This window comes from Gracilinanus agilis, chromosome 4, assembly GCF_016433145.1.
Source record: "Gracilinanus agilis isolate LMUSP501 chromosome 4, AgileGrace, whole genome shotgun sequence".
NCBI lineage: Eukaryota > Metazoa > Chordata > Mammalia > Didelphimorphia > Didelphidae > Gracilinanus > Gracilinanus agilis.
This window is the reverse complement of record NC_058133.1, coordinates 263,075,162-263,088,831: the sequence shown is the minus strand read 5'-3', so window position 1 is coordinate 263,088,831 and position 13,670 is coordinate 263,075,162. Positions and strand designations below refer to the sequence as shown.

The following is a 13,670-nucleotide window of genomic DNA, read 5'->3' as shown; positions in this document are numbered from 1 at the left end:
CTTCCAGGTCATACCCGCTTATTTCAGGTGTCCTACAGGGCTCGGTCCATGACCCTCTTCTCATTTCTTCTTCTATACTCTTTCATCTGGTGATTTCATCATTTCCATTGTCATCTATGGGTTTTAAAATTAATATTCAATGCCTCCAAAGTATGATATCTATAGGGATTTTATTTAAAGCACAAGGAAAGGGTCTTAACTCACCCTTAACCATGCCGCCTTCTCTCCAAAAAACCCTGACACCACACCCCCAACAACCATATCAAAAACAGCCCGCGAAACCCACAACCAATAGGAAAAGGCTTAAGGAATTAAGGGTATGGTGAAAGGGAGTTTGGGTAATGTAGTTTTAAAAGGGGTACAAGGTCTTTTCAACTTTACATTCCCCCCTGTGATCCTTTAGGAGACAAATCTCCCCAATGGATCATGAAAATATAATCAAATTAAAGTTTACAATAATTCAGAGGTAAAAGGGAAATAAAAGGGAGAAAAACAAAACCAGTGTTTTGTGCATTGACAATAAGCCATTTAGGGGGCAGTCCCCTTTTTCTGGCATAAAGTGTCCATTCAAAATAAATACATTCAACCCCCTAAAGTTCAAATTCGCCATGTCTCAAAATTCACTCTGGATCTTTTGGTGCAGTGTGTGGTCTCTGCATGCATCTTCATGGCGTCTTATGGATTCTGGGAGGTAGTCTTCTGTTCCAAATTAGGGTCAAATTCAAGTCCAAATTTACAGAAATAACATAGTCACCCAGAGGAGAACAACTTTACATTTCCCCCCCTGAGGAAAATACAGGGATACACATGGGAATCACACAGGAATACATTCAAGGCATAAGGTATACGAATCAATTCTCAAAACATCAAAAAGTCCAAAGAAAAATAAAAAGGAAAAAAATGAAAAAGAAAGAAAAAAATAACCTCTGAGGAAAATACAGGATATATAAAAAAAAAATGTGAAAGGAAAAAATTCTAGGAACAAGAAAGAGGGGGAAAAAAATTCACAAATCAAAGCAGTTTCCTGTAGCAATCCATGTCCCATAAGCTTTGCAACAACAATCACTCACTAACCCAATTTAGCAGCCTGGACTACAGTAAGTTGTCACATCATAAAAGAAATGGAAAAAAGGAGACTAGATCTCGAGACAAATGGGAAATAGCATTTCCCGGTGCAATACCTTTCTTCACTTCAGAGATAATGGAGCCAGAACAATCGATGTTGAGTACTTGATATCAAGTGCAGTACAAGGAAGTCCTACGTCTTAACATATGCTAAGCGTCACAACCTCGAGTCTCACACAGGATCAAGTCTTTACGTAGAGTGTCATCAATCCCTGTAGGATTAGTTCTGTCTCTTTCTTTTATGTGCTCATTTGCACTTTGCAGGTCAAAATCTCTGTGCTCCTTTGTGGTCCGATTTTCCTTGGATTAGACATAGTCATCAAGCAAAAGTCTCATAATAGTTAAATAACTAGTGGCAGGTTTCTATAGTCCAAAGCTTTTCGAGTATAAATTCATATGCTAGGCAAATGGGCATCTTAGCTTATTGCAAAAGTCAAAAAAATCAAGAATCTATTTAATGCTGGTGACGTGCTCCAAATATAAAAAATGAGAAAAAAGAAGAAAAAAAATCAAATACTGTATTGCACATGTAGGAAGAAAAACCAACAAAAAAATGTGTAGTTTTTACATAATCACAGAGGTAAAGAATAGAGGTTAATTTTCAAGAGATAAGATTCTTCCCTCCTTAACTTGCCATGATCCACAGTGTGAGTGCAAATGAGGTAGACAAAGTGATGTGGGTGCAAGTGAGGCATATAAAGCAATAATATATCCAAGAAAGTGCAAAAGGAATGACAAAAGGCATAAAATGTTTTGAAAGGCACATCAGGTCAGTATAGGTCACTAATACAGATATTTTGTTGTGAGGTAGTATATGTATCATTCAAGTACAAGGATCAATCAAATAAAGTGTAACAAAATAGTGCAAAATCCAGCAATAGAGCATTCTCATCACAATAGTAAAATACAATCAATAGTCAAATATAATAGGTGCAGGTAATAATACTTAGTACAGAGAATTATTCATTATCAAAAGAGGGTACTCGTTTCACATGACTGCAATGAATCCATGAGTCCCTCTCCCCAATTTTAATGGCTGTTGGTGTAGTTAATAGGACCTGGAATGGTCCATCATAAGCAGGTTCAGTTGACCTTTCTTTATGTACACACTATCACCTGGGTTCAAATCATGAAGGGAGAAGTCTAAGGGGCTTGCTTGAACAAATCACTTGGGGTTCTATTTGGAAATATTGAGCATCAAGATATGTAGTATCTTACAAACTTAATGTGAACATTTTAGGGGACTTTGGAAAACTACATTTCCCATGATTCCTCTTGTAAAAATGGAGGCAGACAGGAAGTGTGATAATTTAAGAGAGGGGATAAGACTCCTGGAATCAGGAGGGGTGGGTTCTTTAGCTACCTGGGCGCGCAAAGATACGAAAGGTAAAATGACTGAGGCGGCAGTTTGAATACTTACAGGCGCATGGTCTAATGATTTATCTCTATCAGAATGGCTTTTATTAAAATACTATTCTCCCTTTTAATCTCGGCCTTCATCATTTTTAATAATAACAGTTTGGCTAACCAGAAGGTTGAAGTTCAGACCCTAAATTTTTTGGATAGCCTGAGAGTATTTAAAATCCTCTCCAGAGGGAAAGGGGAGAGCAGCCTTGCTCGCCATGCAGCTCTGGGACCCAGAGTCTCAGAAACAATCTTTTTCCACTCTTGTTCCTCTCCCTATTTTCCCCAGCCTAGAGGCTGCTTTACAGGGAAGAGAGACAATAGTTTTAATTGCCGCTGGGCTGCAAATTTTTTCACCCAATGCCCTGGGCCTGGTGGCCCTTACGGACACTGATGGAATGCTGGGTTTCCTGCTGTCCCTCTGCCGCTGATCTTCCTAACTCCTGACCTGGACTCCATTCCTGCCTGGCCTGCCAGTACAGACCGCTGCCTCACGTTCCTGCCTGCCCTGATCTCTGCAGAATTCCCAGCCCACCAGAGCAGACCACTTCTGCTGATACTGCTGAATCCTGAGATTTCCGAGCGACCCCTGCCCTGACTTGCCGCAATCTTTGGAGAGTTCTGCCACTGCTGCTTAAGATTTGGTATTGCCCCTCCCCCACTCTCTTGGTAATGGCCTGCATTCTAGCCCTCCACGTGTTTTCTCTAAAGGCCTGATTTAGGTACCCCCCCCCCCCCAAGCTCTCCATGTGGGATTTTCTAAAAACTGACCTAAGCTTTTCTCTAGCCCCGAGCCTACACTCCCACGTGGGTGCGCTAGTATTTACGCTTCAAACAGGAAGTAAAATGACAAACTTTCTTGTGATTATTAAACTGAAACTCAGGGGAGTAATGTGTTAGTTAAAATTTTCCTCGGGGGTATGTGTTAAGTTTTTTATAATCATAATGTCTGAATTATAATCTATATTGCAAGTCAATTTTTACTCCTTTAGGAGTAATCTCAGGGGAGTAATGTATTATTCTCAGAAGAAAATGTATGTTTTATAATCTATAATGTAAAGTTTAAATTCTTTGAGAGTAATTTCAGGATAAGGATTATGCCATCTCCCCAGAATCCAGACGATGAACCTGTTTGGTGGAGGCACCAAAAGATGCCTAAAGACCCTTCACTGGACCATGAAGACCAAATTTGAACTTTGGGGTGCAGTTGATTTGAACTATGGGGGTTGAGTGAGTTGAATGCATTTGTTTTGAATGTATACTCTTATGCCAATAGGGGACTGCCCCAAATTGGCTTTTTGTCAATGCGGCTAGCTTGTATCCTCTTTACTTTTGGTTTAAGATCCACCGAAAAAGACCAGTCTTTTTCACCGGATCTCAGGAGGGTAATGTGTTAGTTAAAATCACTTGGGGTTCTATTTGGAAATATTGAGCATCAAGATATGTAGTATCTTACAAACTTACTGTGAACATTTTAGGAGACTTTGGAAAACTACATTTCCCATGATTCCTCTTGTAAAAATGGAGGCAGACAGGAAGTGTGATGATGTAAGAGAGGGGATAAGACTCCTGGAGTCAGGAGGGGCGGGTTCTTTAGCTACCTGGGCGCGCGAAGATACAAAAGGTAAAATGACTGAGGCGGCAGTTTGAAAACTTACAGGCGCATGGTCTAATGATTTATCTCTATCAGCATGGCTTTTATTAAAATACTATTCTCCCTTTTAATCTCGGCCTTCATCATTTTTAATAACAACGCATCTCTGCTGATGATTCTCATAGCTACTTAGCCAGCCCTAACCTCTGCTGACCTGCAGAATCACATCTCCAACTGCATATTGGATATCTAAACTAGATCTAGTCCCCTAGACACCTTAACTTCAACATGTCCAAAACTGAACACTATCTTTCCTCCAGAAACTTCTCTCTTCCAGCTTCCCTATTACTATTGGCGGCACAACCTAGGCGTCATCCTTGACTCTTCACTCTCTCTAAATCCTCGTATCCAGTCTGTAGCCAAAGCTTGTCAGTTTTCCTTTTGTAACATCTGAATAGACCAGACCCCCTTCTTTCCCTTGACACTGCCACCACTCTGGTGCAGACCCTCATCACCTTATACCTGGGCTGTTGCAGTAGCCTGTTGGTTTATCTCCCAGCCACAACTGTCTCCCCACTCCAGTCTATGTGCCCCTCACTAAAGTAATCTTCCTAAAGCATAGGTCTTCCCAAGTCATCCCACTGCTCAATAAACTCCAGTGGCTCCCTATCACCTGCAGGATCTATGATAAAAATCCTCTAATTGGGATCCAAAGCTCTTTATAACCTGCTTTATAACACACACACACACACACATACACACACACACACACACACACACACACACACACACACACACACACGAGATGTGATCCAGTGACATTGGCCTTCTTGTGCTTCTCCAAATAGGATATTCCAATCTTCGGATTCCTAGTATTTTCAGTTTGTCCCCCACGAATGCATGGAATTTTCTCTGTTCTCTTTCCTGGCTTCCTTCAAGTTCCAGCTAAAACCCCACCTCCTATAAGAAATCTTTCCTGCCCTTCCCTAATGCTAGTGCTTCCCTTTGTTATTATCTCTAATTTATCTCGTATGAATTTCATTTGTACATAGTCTTTTGCATGTTGTCAACCCCATTGACTATGAGCTCTACTAGTAAAGTGTCTATGGGGGTAGTTAGGTGGCTCAGTGGAATTTGAGTCAAGCATAAAGAGAAAAGAGGTCCTAGGTTTAAATCTGGCCTCAGACACTTCCTAGTTGTATGACCCTGGACAAGTCACTTAATCCCTATTGTCTAGACCTTACTACTCTTTTGCCTTGGAACCAATACACAGTATTGATTCTAAGATAGAAGGTAGGGGAAGGAAGAGAGAAAGTAAAGAAAGAAGAAAAGAACAGAGAGAAGAACAGAGAGGAAGGAAAGAAAGAAGTTTGTCTTTTGTCTTCCTTTGCATCCCTAGTGCTTAGCAAAGTGCCTGGCACATAGTAGGTGCTTAATAGCTGCATAGTGATTACTCAGAGACCTTTGCCATTGTGGTCGCCCTCCTCTGGACATTCCCAGTTATCAGCATTCTCAGACTTTGGGGCCCAGAATCAAACACAATCCTTCAAATGTGGTCTGACCAGAGGAGAACATGAAGGGGTTATTGATCACTCCCTTCTTGGAAGCTGTGCCTCCCTGGATCCTTCTAGCTCTGCATACGTCCATCCATCTGATGTTATCATCTCAGTGGAGCCCAAGGTAGCATTAGCTTTTTTGGTTGCCACATCACACTTCTGCCTCATATTAAACTTTCAATTCATTAAAACTTTGGATTTTTTTTCTAGACAAATTTCTGTCCAACCTTGCCTCCCCAATCTCATACAATGGAAGTTGATTTTTTTAACCCATATGTAAAATTTTACACTTATCCCTATTGATGAAATTCAATACAGAGCTCTAGCTTGTTAAGAGCTAATTGTAAGAAACGATTTCAGAGACCAAAATGAAAGGTCATTTCTGGTGTCTGCCATAAGGGGCCACTTGGGGGACACTGTGCTAGACTGAGCCCAAGTGGACTCAGCTAGGATTTAGGAAGCTCAGCAAACTACATTATATTTGGGCAGCTAGATAGCACAGTAGGTAGAGCACCAGGCCTGGATACAGGAGGACCTGGGTTCAAATATGACCTCAGACACTTTGTAGCTGGGTGACCCTTGGCAAGTCACTTATCACCATCACTTAGCTTAGCCCTTGCCCTTCTGTCATAGAGTTGTTACCAGGACAAAAGGTAAGAGTTTCCCCCCCACCACCACCACCAAAAAAAAAAAAGAGAAAGAAAAAACTACAGTATGCTCACCCCAAAGATGACATAAGCCCTCATCAAAATGAGCGAAGTGGACACAGTTTGTCTCTAATGCTTTCCCAGATCTCCTGTGGCTGGCCCTTTCCTTCCTCCCCAGCACCTTTCCTCAACATCTTGCTGGATTCCAGGATGTATGAATCTTGTCTAGATTTTTTCCTCTCAAGTGCCTTTAGTTATTTATTTCTCAGGGGTGAGGTGTTGCTTTCTTGGGTTTCAATAGGCTCTTCTGTAGTAGAGAAAGCCCCGGATTTGAAGTTTAAAAGAGCCCTAGATTTGACATCAGAAGACCTGGGTTCAAATCCTGGTTCTTCTATTATTCAATCCTTAGCAAGTTTCTTAAACTCCTTGTGCCTCAGTTTCCTCATTAGTAAAATGAGGGAAGTTGGACTAGATGACTTCTGACATCCCTTCCAGCTCTTTATATAAGATCCTGTGGCCTTAAGTCAAGAGATACTTGGGCCCAAATCTGGACTCTGACATTTAATGCTTGTTGAATTTAAGACAAGTCACTTCATGGTTATGGGCCTCAGTTTCCCCTTCTGTAAAATGGAAGTAATCACACTGGGACTACCTACTTCATGAAGTAATAAAATAATAATGTGATGGAGACATAAGCATTTCATGAACTGTAACATTTCATACAAATGTTTATTATAACATGGTCCCCGTTTCAGGAATTTTCCATCTACTTAGGGAAACTTAAGATACATTTAACCAAGGTAAGTGACTACGTTAAGGGAATCCACGATAACTCTACCTCCAAAGTACCATTGACAATAAATGGTAAAGGAGTTTACAAGAGAGAAAATCAATCCATGCAAGATAAAGTAAATCTGAGAATGCTCTGTGGAGCCTGTAGAATTTGACCAGAATGTCGAAGGATGGTTAGAACTGAGTGGAAACTTGATGGATAGAGCATCAGACCTGGACTTGAGAGGACTTAGGTTCAAATGTGACCTGAGACAATTCCTGTGTGACTCTGGGCAAGTCACTGCCTAGCCCTTGCCACTCACACAGATACTTAGTATTGATACTAAGACAGAGTAAGGATTTAAAAAAAAAAAAATCTAAACCTACACTTGAAAGAAATCCAAGTTCAAATCTTGTTTCTGCCATTTCCTAGCTCGGCAACCATGGGCAAACCTCTGGGCCTCAGTTTCCTCATCTGTAAAATGGGGATAATGCCACTGGTCCTACCTCCCAGGGTTGTTATAAGGCTCAAATAAAATCATGCACAAGGAAGCTCTGTAAATATTAACATCAACTTATTATCTATTATGAGGACAGAGACTTGTGTTTTATATAAACTTTGAAACTCCCTCAGGCCTAACACAGTGCCCTGAACAAGAGAGACAATTAATAAATGTTTGTTGGTTTTAATTGAGTTTAATTACACCAATAAAGTTTCATCAAGTTTGGAAGCCAGCACCTCCCTTGCCTGTTTATTGACACCCAGCCCAACACCCTGCCCTGATGGTATCTGATAATTGTCTCCTGACGACATTTAAGGAGGGACACTCTCCCATGAGGCCTTGCATTTTAAATAAATAAGATGGTGCAAATAAATAAAAACTTGGCACGCCACCTCCTGAAGGATTGCCAACCCCTCTGCCAGAGACAAAATGTGATGTACCAGAAGGAGCTCCCTAGCCCTATAAAACTAATCGACAGATGCTTATGAGATCTTCCTTCACACTCGGCACTCTGCTAGACACAGGAGAGAATACAAAGTTTGAATATATGCCTTTAAAGTATTCATGGTACAGGAGGAGAATAAGACAAATGCAGATGACTACGATAGCCTCTATGACATGACAAGTGCATTAATGGGGCACCAAAAAAAATGATCATTGTAGGACGTCAGTGAATAAATAATTTATTAAATGCTTACAATGGGGCAACTAGGTGGCTCAGTGGATAGTGTCCTAGACCTGGAGATAGGAGGTTCTGGGTTCAAATCTGGCCCCCAGACACTACCCTGGGCAAGCCACTTAACCCCCATTGCCCTTATTTCTCTTCTGCCTTAGAACCAATACTTCCAATTTCTTGAATTCGTAAAATTGCCATCAAGACTGGATAGTCCATCTCAAAATCAGTGTTCAGTTGCCTATAATCGGGTAAAGAAGCACAAAACCTAAGAGGCAGCCAGAGGCCCTGACTCAGGATCACCTAATTGAGATCTCCACAATAGCTGCCATGTGGGAGCAGTTGTCATGCCTCTAGAGTGAAGGGAAGAACAACAACCTTCTCCTCAGCCCTTCAAGGGATAGTCTCAAATAATCCTGATACAATCTGCAGATAGGAAGAGAGAGAGAGGGAGAGTCATCCCTTTTAAAGATCTCCTGAGTCACCAGCATTTCCTGCTAATGAGAGAATTGCTTCATCATTCCAAAGCACAACCCCTTCATCACCAAGTCATGCATGTCCCTGTAGCTCCAAAATTTTCTAGGGAAGCTCCTGGAATGATCCCTATTGACCTATTCCTACATATATTCTGTGGGATTCAACTTTTTTTATTTTTTAAACCCTTACCTTCCACCTCAGAATCAAAACTATGTATCGGTTCCAAGGCAGAAGAGCCCCTTACTGGGCTAGGCAATGTGGGTTAAGTGACTTGCCCAGGGTCTCACAGCTAGGAAATGTCTGAGGTCAGATTTGAACCTAGGACCCCCTTCTCTAGGCCTGGCTCTCAATCCACTGAGCTACCCAACTGCCCCCAGACTCAACTTTCAGTTCCATTCCTGCTATACATAGAATATCTGTGTGACTTTAGACAAATCTTTGGATCTCAACTTCCTCATCTGCCTAAGGTTCCTTTAAACTCTAAAGCTTAGATGTACACTAATGAACATAGTACAAGAAATAGTAAAGAAGGAAAGACAGGATGGATGGATATATAAATAGAGGGATGGACAGATGAATGGATGGATGGACAACAGATTGGCAAATAGAGAAATAGAAAATATAATAGTTCTTCTGGTAAGGCTGAGCTAACTGCCTCACAGTAGGTATGTCACTAAAACCCTGGAAATTGTATTTGTTTCAAGCTGAGGATAGAAGACTATTATCAAGGGATCAGGACTGGAAGAAGGATCTGAGGAGAATCAGAAAAGGAGTACAGCAGATGGATGACTCTTCCTAGGAGACTTAGAAGCCTCTGGAGACATTTTCCTTTCTTTGAATCACAATTCAGCTTCTTAAAAGAATCCAGCAGAGTGACTAAATTCTGGCTTCCAAGAGAAAGCTCACTGGAACATTGGTGAATTTACACTTTTTGTGTCATTGCTGAATTAATGTGAGACAAAGCTAATCACTAAGTGTCCATTTGATATTTATATGTTTTACCTACTAGTTATTTTTGAAACAATGGCTCAATAAAGCTAAAATAATTTCTGTGGCTACCTGAGTATGTTTTGTCATAGAAAGTGTGTGAGAAAAACCTATGGACATTTGATTACTAAATTCCCCTGTTTACAGAACACCATTGTGGCTTGGCAGTCAAAAGATTTTAGGGTCAAGAAGAAATTTATGAATGCTGCTTGTCACTTGTACAGTTTTTTAGCTCTGCAGAAAAAGGAACTGGGACCAAGACCTTTACTCCAGACTGAAACCCTCATGAATCCCATTATCATCAAGCAGACTAGTCTCTTTGTGCTAAAGGCTCTTCTCTTTTTTTTTTCTCCACCCACTAGAGAAAGAGGAGAGGGGAGTTAAGACCTCAAGAGAAGGTCATGCCCTGAGTCAACCACACTGACCTCTGATAGGCTATCAGCAGATAGAGTTTATTAAGCACTTACTATGTGTGAGGCACTATGCTAAGTGCCAGAGATACCAACCAAAACATTCTTGACAGTCCCTGTCAAGAAAGAGTCAAAGACAGATCAACTAGGTGGCTTAGTGTCAGGCCTGGAGACAGGAGGTCCTGGATTCAAATATGTATTCAGACACTTCAGCTGTCTTCATGGTTTAGGACACCCAGAATGCAAAAGAGGGTAAAAAAACAAAAAATCCCATGAACTGATGCTCACTGACCCTGAGCTCACTTGGTACTTCTTCTCCACCTCCAATGCTATCAGCAGGGAGGCTACACAAATGCATACGAAGACCTGGCACAGGCTTACAACAAAATGCACTTTCATATCCTAGTCTACCCTCCCTCTTTCCACTTTCATGGAGACCCCAGGTTCAGGCTGCAGAAATCTGCAACATTTGTAGAAAGAAAACCAGACCCAAAGACATTATTTTCCTGTGCTATAAGACAGTCAGCATGACCACAATCCTTCACGGGCAAAAGCTTGGTAGGGTTTGCAACCCTGCAGCACCAATGCTGCGAAGATCTGAACTGTCTGTGCTGGGGCAGATAACCCTGTAGCAACAATCTCTGAATAACCAGTGCTGCAGTGGTCAGTGCTGTAACACCAGACAACAACAGCAACTGAGTGACACCATAATGATCAAAATTATCCTTTCTACCACCTGTAATTCTCTCTATCTCTTCTTTGGTCATAAATTCTTGCCATAGATCAGACAAACAAAATTTTCCATGCATCTTTCATTTGCTTGTACTCTCTAAATCATGTATCCTTGGTAGGTTTATATTTAGAAACTTCTTTCTAGATGTGCACAACAAGAAAAGGAGAGAGCCCAATGTCTAGTGGAGATAATAGTAAACAGGCTGGCCTAGGGCATTATAGACAGAATTTGGATGGCACCTTGCCTACAGGTGAATCAATGATTTCTTGTGGAATTACATTACAGCATGGAAAGGAGAGAGGGAATTGGAGAAGGAATGTGTGGTGTGCTGGGGTCAAAAAATCAAAGGGTAAAGGGGAAGCCAGAGGATGGAGAAAGAGAAGAACCAACAGAAGAATGGATGAGAAGAAGGGGGAAAGGGCTAGAAAGGAAAGAGGCCTTCTTTGGGAATGGGAGAGTTTCACTAATAAATGTATCTCTTGGTGTAGAGAGAGATTATATGAAGGGAAATGATGACTGTACAGTGAATGTAGTCTGGTAGATTAAGTGTTTTAAATGTCTACTCATCCTCAAACAGGAGGGAAAAGTTGGAATTCCTGGGGAAGTGGAAGAGCACGGACTCAGGGAGGAAATTTTGAGACAAATGAGAAAGGGGGAAGCCAAAAGAGGATATAGATCAGGGATGGGCTGCATAATCAGGGATGTAGTAGGGGTGGGGGTAGGACCCTACCAAGGGTCAGTGATTACCGGCAGTAATCAACACTGTTCTAGGACAGAGGTATAATGAATGAGAAAGGGGAATCCACAGGGCAAGCTCTACAAGGCAATGGCAGAAACTGCCTAGAATGGAAAGCCTAGCATCGGTAGCTTGGAAGTTTTAGTTGCATGAGTAATACAAATTTTTTTACAAGAGAGTAGATATTTATAGGAGTTATTCATCAGAATGAGGTTCTAGAGTAAAGAGAAAGAGAGAAAGAATAATAGAGAAAATCCTTTTTGGAAAAGAATATTGAAAAAAATTTTAAACTGATGAACAGGAACAAGAATTCACTCTTTGACCAAAACTGCTAGGGAAATCAGAAAACATTTTGGCAAAAATTGATAGGCATAGACCAACATCTCACACTCTATACCAAGATAACATCAAGATGGATTCATGATTTAGATATAAAGGGTAATATTGAAGCAGCATGGAAAATTTTGCATGTCAAATCTAAGGCAAGAGTTTATAACCAAAGAAGAGGTAGAAAAGATCACAGGAGGTAAAATAGATAATTTTGTTTACATGAAATTAAAATTACATGAAAAATTTTTAAACAAAACCAATGCAGTCAAAATTAGAAAGAAAGCAGGAAACTCAGAATTTTTAAAAACAAATTTCTCTGATAAAAGCCTCATTTCTCAAATATGTAGAGAAGCAAACCAAAATTATATTTTTTTAGAATTCATTCCCCACATGAGAAATAATCAAAGGAATATGAATAATTTTAGAAGATGAAATGAAAACTATCAACAGTCATATGAAACAAGGTTGTAAATAACTAATTAAGAAAATGCAAATTAAAATAACTCTGAGGTACCACCTATCAGATTGGATAGCAAGACAGAAAAGAAAAAGACAAATGTTGGAAAGGATGGGGGGAAAATACTTACTATTGGTGGAGTTGGTCCAACTGTTGGTTAAACTGGTCCAACATTCTGGATTACAGTTTGGGAAAATGCACAAAGGGCTGTAAAATTTTGCATATCCTTTGACCCAGCAATACTATCACTAGATCTATATTCCAAAGTGATTTTTAAAAAAAGGGAAAGGACCTATTTGCACAAAAATATTTACAGCAGCTCTTTTAGTGATAGCAAAGAATTGGAAATTGAGGAGATGCCCATCAATTGGAAAGTGGCTGAACAAGATGCGGTACATAATCATGACAATACTATTGAGCTAAAAAGAAATGATGAGCAAGATGGTTTAAAAAAACAACAACCTGGGAAGACTTATATGTACTGATGAAGGGTTAAGTGAGTAGAACTAGGAAACAATCGTACGTAGTAACAGCAATACTGTAATGATGATCAACTGTGAAAGACTTATCTACTCTGGTCAAGATAATGCTCCAAGACAATTCTAAAGACCCTGTAGTCAAAAATGCTCTCCACCTCCAAAAAGAGAGAACCAATGAACTCTGAGTGCAGATTGAAGTATATTTTTTCACTTCTTTATTTTCTTGTTTTGGAGTATATTTTCTTTTGCAATAGAGCTAATATGGAAATGTGTTTTCCATGACTTCACATATGTAATGTTTGTTTTGCTTTCTCAAGAGATGGGGGTAAGCGGGGGAAGGAAAAATTTTGAAACTCAAAATTTTTTAAAGTGGGAAGTATTTTCAAATCAATTTTTCATTGTTTTGATTATACGTAGAAACAATTTTAACAATTGTTTTCTGATATTTTACAATCCAGATTTTCTCTCTTCCTCTCTTCCCTCCTCCCTAGATGATGAATAATCTACTATAGGTTATACCAGTGCTGTCATGAAATACAAATCGCCTTTATTCTCATACCATGAAACACATATCACACATACAAGAAAAAACTCATTAAGGAAGTAAAAAGTCATATGCTTCAATCTGCATTCAGACTCTGACTTTTTCTTCTGTGGCTTTGAATAATGTTTTTCATCAGGTGTCCCTCGGGGTTATCTTGGCTCCTTACATTGCTGATAATGATTTAGTCCTTCACAGCTGATCATCATACATTATTTCTGTTACTAGATACAATGTTCTCCTGGTT

The 13,670-nt window shown here is 40.1% G+C and overlaps 1 protein-coding gene across 7 annotated transcripts in view; it reads left to right on the top strand.

The window, feature by feature from the left end:
- The window catches only part of FKBP5 (FKBP prolyl isomerase 5), a 180,610-nt gene extending 170,806 nt beyond the window's left edge, over nt 1-9,804 (top strand). For 6 of the 7 annotated variants that reach the window (XM_044674266.1, XM_044674267.1, XM_044674270.1 and 3 more), the window contains one exon: nt 9,455-9,804. The gene's annotated coding sequence lies outside the window, so the exon portion shown is untranslated. Of the gene's footprint in view, nt 1-2,818; nt 3,516-9,454 lie in introns of those variants that run through there. The other variant, XM_044674271.1, reaches the window with a different exon arrangement.
- Nucleotides 9,805-13,670: the final 3,866 nt, after the last annotated feature.